The 8040-nt window shown below is 34.8% G+C and overlaps 1 pseudogene across 1 annotated transcript; it reads left to right on the forward strand.

The window, feature by feature from the left end:
- The first annotated feature begins 2038 nt into the window (after nt 1-2038).
- On the forward strand, nt 2039-3009 carry LOC105985030 (annotated as a pseudogene). Its single transcript, XR_001175033.1, has one exon. The product of XR_001175033.1 is annotated as a serine/threonine-protein phosphatase 2A 56 kDa regulatory subunit gamma isoform pseudogene (transcript).
- Nucleotides 3010-8040: the final 5031 nt, after the last annotated feature.

Below are 8040 nucleotides of genomic sequence, written 5' to 3' on the forward strand. Positions count from 1 at the left end.
AATATCAAGAAGAATTTTTTAATGAATCCAATCATTTCTGGAATAGTGTTTGTTTGACACCTTTTATTATTTATTCCATTTCATTTATAATTACAGATCTAATTCAGGTTTTCATACCTGTTAGTTCAAATTTGTTGCATTACTAAGGTCAAATAATTAATTGATTTATTTCTTCTTGATTTCCTATTACACCATAAGTATTTTAATATTCCCTAATTTTTTTTCATTAACATAACATCTTCTGCATAGTTCCTTTCTTAGCTCTAATTTTATTACGTGGGAACTTCTTTTTCTTTTGGCTAGTTTGGTACATCTCTCAGTAATGTTTAGCTTTGTAACTAATAACTATTCTTCTATTGATTCATTATAGAGTTATTTTGAGCTCCATGATGTTAATGCCAGTCCTATTTTTTATGCTTTCTTTGAATAAGCAGCCTTGGAGTTTTCTAAGGGTTATTGGGAATGTTTTCATTGTTATTTAGGATCTCTGACTTTCTGATGTAGGCATTCATGACTATGAACTTTCCTCTCAGTACTGCATTTGCTGCACCCCACATATTCTGGAATTATATGTTACTCATTTTTATTTGAATTAGAAGTTTTGAAATTTCTTCACCAATCTCTTCAATGACTCATTGATCATTTAAGTGAAAGTTGTTCAGCATGCATTGAAGAAATTTTTGTGGATTTTTCTTCCCCCAATTAGGTATAACACTATTTTATCATGGTCCTTTAGGGAATATAAAACTATTTTGATGATTTTTTATATGATAACACCTGCTTTACAGACTAAGATATGATATATTTAGAGAAAGTCCAGTGGGATGTTGAAAAGAATGTAGAATGTTTTGTTGTGGAGCAGCAATATTCTAGAGATGTCTGTGATACCTATTTCATCACTGGCATTTCTTAGTTCTCAGATTTTTTGGTCGGTAGTGGGACTTGAACTCTGGGCTTGGGCGCTGTCCCTGCATTCTTCAGCTCAAGGTGAGCACTCTACCACTTGAGCCACAATACCACTTCTGGTTTTCTAGTGGTTTATTGGAGATAAGAGTCTCACAGACTTTCCTGCCTGGACTGGCTTTGAACCATGATCCTCAGATCTCAGTCTCCTGAGTAGCTAGGATTACAGGCGTGAGCCACCGGTGCCCGGCTCAGACATTTTTGTTGACATTTTAATGTCTGTATATGATAACTATGGTTGGAAGCTGTAGTGCTAATGCCACCCACTATTATTTTACTTAAACCGGTATTATAATTTATTATCAGTAATATTAATTTTTCATTTGAGTATACCTATTTTGATAGTAGATAGATTCATTATAGTTTTGATGTATTGTTTCACTTATTAATTTATAGTGTGCTTTGTGAGTTTTGAGTTGAAATATGTTTTCTCTAGTATGAATATAGCCACATCTGCCTGATTTGATTTGTGCTTGCTTGATATATCTTCCAATTCTATTAGTTTAGTCTGTGTCTTGGTGATGAGGTGTGTTTCTTAGAGAAAATAAATTGTGACATCCTGCTTTTTATGAAATCAGACAATTTGTGTCTTTTCAGATTAAGTCCATTTACATCTAGGGTTATGATAGACAACTGCTAGTATTTTTTTCCTGTAGTACTATTATTTGTTTCTTTGTTTCCAGGTTATTATACTATTTTTTCTTTGCTTTACCAATATTCATCATTAGATTGTGCTGCTTTGCTGTAACAGTCCTATGAGATATTGTTGCTATTTTCAAGTATTGGTCCAGGTCTCTTTTGAAGTTTGTTATTTCTTAGATTTCTGTATCCGAGATAATTTTTCTTCCTATTTTTATGTATTGTTCCTTTAACTATCTTCTACAATGAATGCAGTGGTCATTAATTGCTTTAGCTTATTCATATCTTGTATGTTCAAGCCCCATGACCAAAACAAAACAAAAAAACAGAAAGAAAAAGAAAAAAGAAAAAGAAAGCCCACAGTTTGGGGAAGATCTTCACTAGTCACACAACAGACAAGGACCTCCTATCAAAAATATACTTAGAACTGGTAATAAGGCTGGCAGCGGGATGGTGGTGGATGCGGCCAGCTCCAATGGGCCTTTCCAGCTCGTGGCCCTTCTCCACATTCGAGATGTTCCTCCTGCAGATCAAGAGAAGCTTTTTATCCAGAAGTTATGTCAGTGTTGTGTCCTCTTTGACTTTGTTTCTGACACACTGAGTGACCTAAAGTGGAAGGAAGTAAAACGAGCTGCTTTAAGTGAAATGGTCGAATATATCACCCATAATCGGAATGTGATCACAGAGCCCATTTACCCGGAAGTAGTCCATATGTTTGCAGTTAACGTGTTTCGGACCTTGCCACCCTCCTCCAATCGTACGGGAGCAGAATTCCATCCAGAGGAGGATGAGCCAACGTGAGAAGCAGCCTGGCCTCATTTTCAGCTTGTTTATGAATTTTTCTTAAGATTTTTAGAGTCTCCAGATTTCCAGCCTAATATCGCAAAGAAATATATTGACCATAAGTTTGTACTGCAGCTTTTAGAGCTCTTTGACAGCGAGGATCCTCGGGAGAGAGATTTTCTAAAAACAATCCTTCACAGAATCTATGGAAAGTTCTTAGGCCTGAGAGCTTACATCCGAAAACAGATAAATAATATATTTTATAGGTTTATTTATGAAACAGAGCATCATAATGGCATAGCAGAATTACTGGAAATATTGGGAAGCATAATTAATGGATTTGCCTTACCACTCAAAGAAGAGCACAAGATTTTCTTATTGAAGGTGTTACTACCTTTGCACAAAGTGAAATCCCTGAGTGTCTACCATCCCCAGCTGGCATACTGTGTCGTGCAGTTTTTAGAAAAGGACAGCACCCTCACCGAGCCATTGGTAATGGCACTTCTCAAATCCTGGCCAAAGACTCACAGTCCAAAAGAAGTAATGTTCTTAAATGAACTAGAGGAGATTCTAGATGTAATTGAACCGTCGGAATTTGTGAAGATCATGGATTTCAGTCTATGAATCCAGGATCATACTAAATCACAAACATAGTAAAGACTCAGCAAAACAAAGATGTAGACCAATTTCATTGAAGAATGCGACGCATACTCCGGTGGAGTCTGCTTAGCATGGGAAACCTGAGATCTGAGAATGGGGCTTTAAAGAGGCCTACCTACTGGAAAAGGCTAGCAAGCCCCTGGGAAAGATGTGTTGCTGTTTTTCTTTTCTTTGCTGTATAGGAGCTCCTATTAATCTTTTACTGTTCCTGCTGCTTATTGTACTTACTCATGTTCAACATTCCCTTATTCAAAGCTCTTTCTTAAAAGTGTTAACGACTCCAACATCTGATGAGTGTCTTAAGAATATGACTAACTCACCAGAGTTAAGTGCTACCCTGAAATTCTAGCACCTAGCTGCTGATGGTGATGCTGTAAGCACTCCAGCCACTGGACTCTAGCTGAAAGTGTGTCAACTCTTACTTTCCTAAAATGCTGAGCTGACACCTGCCTGAACAGCAATGGAACATTTTAGAGGAGAGAATCGAGAAAGTAAATTAAAAAAAAGACAAAAAGGAACTGATCTAATTGAAAACGAAGAGAAATGCAAGAAGGAAAATAGAGGAAGAAGGATTGAAAGTTAAATATTTAGAGCCGGGAATGCTAGATATTTACATGGCTTTTCTAAACTCCCAGCACTTGGGATGCTAAAGTAGAGATATCCAAAGTCCCAAGGCAGATCAGATACTCTGGGGAGAACATTTGCAAAGAAAGATCTAAAGAAAACAAGATAAAAATGAGAGAAGTAAAGGGAGAATATGACATGGGAAAAAAAATCAAAGGCTGAAAAAAATCAAAGGCTGAAAGAGGAGAGAGGGAAGAAAGGATAGACACAATAGAAAAGAAGAAAAGAAAGGAGGGAGAGAAATGGAACAGAAATGATTAAATAAAAGTATGATAAGCTTTAAGTTTTCTAAATCTTTGCTGCATAATAAATACTGAACCAATGATTAGTGCTTCCTAGGTATTTCTTTCCTAGTAAAGAGCATCTCTGATGGCAGTGTTATTTGTTCCTTACTTCTTGTGCTTACTCTGATTGGTCTAGTAAATGGATGATGTAGTTTTGCTTTGTTTTTTGTTTTTTATTTTTTCATGGAGATAATAGTTTAGATGCCAAGACAGGGGAACACTCACATGCTTTGTATCCCCCTGGAAAAGATGTTCTTCCCTCTCTCTCCTTCCCTAACCATACAGAATCTTCCCACCTCCCTTGCTACTGTTTTTACTCTCAGTTCTTGGTGGCTATATTCTGCATCAACACTTTCAGAATGCTGAACTTTCTCTCATCCTTACAATTGGACATTCCTTTCCTTATTAAACCACTGAGGTGATAGAGCCACTGTATTGTTCCATGTTTTAAAATTTACTGCTAAAATTTACACAAAAGCACAATATAACTGTAAAATATTCTATTATATTCATGAAATATATTAAGCAATTGTATTGGTTTATTCATCATAATATTGTTTAATTGTTTGTGAATACTAACAGCATCTTGAATTATACTCTCACTAAAACAACCAGTTAATCATCACAATTATACAAATTCTTTTGTTAGGTGAAATATTTCATTGCTATGTCTTCCATCTCCTTGTCAAAATCAAATGATGGTGCAATGAAATACTCTGCCAATTACCAAATCCCTTATCGGCTCAGCTTCTCAGAATTGATGGATCCTTTGCTAATAAACAAAACAAGGAAATGTTTTAAGTCAATTATTTTGTTAATAAGTACATAACCATAGCAAATTTAACTGTTCAATTGGTATGAAAAAAATGCACAGGTAGAAAGTTTTCAAGAAGTTAAAGAATCTCTCTTTGGTAGTGTAAGCGGGGGTTGGGGAAGCGCTATGAACAGGGACAGAAATGGAGGGCCTAAGACTGAACAAATACAGCAGTGGTACTCACTAGACATTATGTTGAAAATGAACTAAACAACTTATGGATAATTATGGCAAAGAAGACTAGCGGAAAGCAAGGTAGTTGTAACATTGGCTGAAAGAAATGTATTCTTTCTTTGATATATATAATTATAACCTCTCTCCAAATAACCTTTAACATGACAATTAAGGAATTCTATGCCTCAATCAAAAAGAATGACATCGCCCCATTTGTTAGGAAATGGAAAGACTTGGAAAAAATTATATTAAGTGAAGTAAGCCAGGCCCAAAGAAACATAGGTCCCATGGTTTCCCTAATTTGCAATAGTAATATATGTCTGGGACAAGCAGAAAAGGTCAGATAAGATTATGTTAAGCAAAATGAACCCCAAGATAGGGACACAAGTGGTGTTTATATTCCTTGCTATTGTTTCTAACATATTAATAAGGTACCATGTGATTTTTTTGTTGGTTTGCATGTCCTTCCCCTATAGTAGAACCCCTGTTTTCACTGTATTTGATGTTAGTATAATTTGGGGAGGGGAAGTGAAAAAAGAAATTATGTAAATATGGATGCAGGTTGACCCATTTCAACAATGAAATGTACAAGAAACTATGTTGAAAAATGTACTTTACAATTTAGGTGAGAGGGGGCGGGGGGGACTTGGGGTGAGTGTAGTTGAGGAGGTGGGAGTGAGGGGATGGTAGGGGAAAATCAATGGAGGAAGCAACAATGCTTGATAAGAAATGTATTCATAATCTTGCTCATGTAACTGTAACCCATGTGTACAGTATTTTTACAATAAAAAACCTATTTAAAACTAACAATTAAAAAAGAAAAAGACTAAATATTTAGACAATAAATGTTTAACATAAGGACTGGAGTCCATACAACAATATAATAATTAATATAATAAAGGCAAGACTTATTAATGAATGGATTTTTTAAGTGTTTTCTTGTCAATAATGATGTGTGATGGATATGACTATCTACCTTGTTACAATGAATGTGATAAAACCTAAATTAATTCCATAATATAACTTCAGATATAAACAATAGAAATTGTGCTCACATTACCGAATAATTGTTTTAATTTTATTCATAGAAGACAAAGCTGTTTTTGGCAGCTTGAGACTGCTCTGAGACACTAGGTGCACAGGAAATGACCTGCTGGCTCCAGCTCTCTGTCTGACTCCCTGGGGTTTGCTCCCATTGAAACTATTACAGGCACACTGCAGGAGCACCCTGTGCTGAAGAACAAGATATAGGCACAAACAAGGCCTTGTGTCTCCAGCCATCTACAATTCTCCTCGGTTGCATTTGTCAAGGAGGTATCCTATTTCCCATACTTCCATAGTCCTCTGACTAGCAGGTGCTGAAATTGATCATGTTTTAGGTGTTTTGCCTGGCACACATTGGCTTTGTTTAGTTGATCAACATATGGAAAACATGTGCTTCAGAGCCACCATGACTACCTGTGGATACACTAGGTGAGATATAAATTAAGAGAGTCAGTTTACAGGAAGAATATATACAAACTATTGCATGAGTATTGAGATGGTTAACATTATCTGTCAAGGTTGTTTCCCTGACTGCTGGTTTGTCCTGGACCTGTTTTCTGTGGTGGACATGCTAACTCCATTGGGCGATTACCTTTCCAAATTCAGTTTCAGTCATGATGGAGATAATGTCATTGTGAATATTTACTGGTACCCACCGTTGGTTGTGGAGTCAGAAGTAGCATTGCAACTCACAGTCATGATGTCGTGATATCATGGATTATATCACAGTGCTTTGAAAAATTGAAAGGACAAAGATAGTTCATTAAAACATTTAAAGATATTAAGAAGTAAAATATAGATTATATGGCTTATTTCATAAGAATTCTCTTACCACCTGTCCATCTTCTGTATGTGTGTCTGTTGCTAAGGAAGGCAAACATTTCTCAAGTAATATCTTACATCTTTTCTCCTTCAAAGAACTTCAGGGAACAAACTTACCAATCACTAGGTAGGCAATATCATTCTGATACTCTTAACTCTGTTGCGTTTTTATTTAATTATCATATCCTATAACATCCTGGTTAGATTTCTCTCTTCTTTTATTCAATAGCTTAAATGCTTAGTAAAAGTTCAGAAATAAGAATCATAGCAACATTTCAGTAGTAAAAATTTAATTAATGTGGTAATAAGTATAATAGTGAATACTGCACTGAGTATGAACTATCTAATCAGGCTCTGGCTCCTATGGTGTTTTTGCTCCTGTCTCATTTAATCTTCAAAATTTCACCATGTGGCATGGATAATAAATACTTATTTCAAAACTGGGAGAGAGCTAGAGAAGGCATGACATTGTCCAAAAAGAAATTTGATCTTTACTTGACATATGTAACAATAATCCTTCTCTTTATATCTTTTAAAGCAATAAAAAATCAAAAAATATTCCAGTTATTATTTCAAAAGTGATTTTTCTTTCATATAAAAGAGATCTAAACTGAAATATTTTCAATTTTTTTCCTTATATCTTTGCAGAGTACTAGGAAGACTACTGCTTATGTTTCTCTTTTATTATAATACAATTATATAATGAGTCATTAACACACTGATCCCTAAGAAAAGTAGAGTTTTCTGCATCTGTTATAAATATTTTCCATATGTTGTCTGCTTAAGGTGATTGTACTTCATTTTATTTAGTATATAATTCAGACTCCAATTTAATTGAGACCTTAGTCAGTGTTTTACGAGTAACAATCAGGTTTTGTTTAATCTGCTGGTCACTAACTCAAAATAGCATATGTCTGCTTTTGGAAAGTATCAATTAGATTACTGATAAGTTTTTGTAAAAGCCAAAATAATTTGATATTCTCATATATTATAAAATATAAGTACTTATAGATTCAGCTTTAAGTTTGACCTTTGAAACATGGTGAGAATAATTTTTCTTGAGGAAGAATTCTCAGAATTTTCCTTATGAATTTTGATTTGTTACTTTTATTTTCTTTTACATATTTAACCACCATTATTTCTTTATCACTTCAGTAAACAATGTCAGAGAAATTAATGCCTTCAAAACTATATATGTAGATACCAATAATAACAAAAATAATCCTATTATAA

The sequence above is a fragment of the Dipodomys ordii genome, unplaced genomic scaffold (assembly GCF_000151885.1).
Source record: "Dipodomys ordii isolate 6190 unplaced genomic scaffold, Dord_2.0 Scaffold27, whole genome shotgun sequence".
In the NCBI taxonomy this organism is placed as follows: domain Eukaryota; kingdom Metazoa; phylum Chordata; class Mammalia; order Rodentia; family Heteromyidae; genus Dipodomys; species Dipodomys ordii.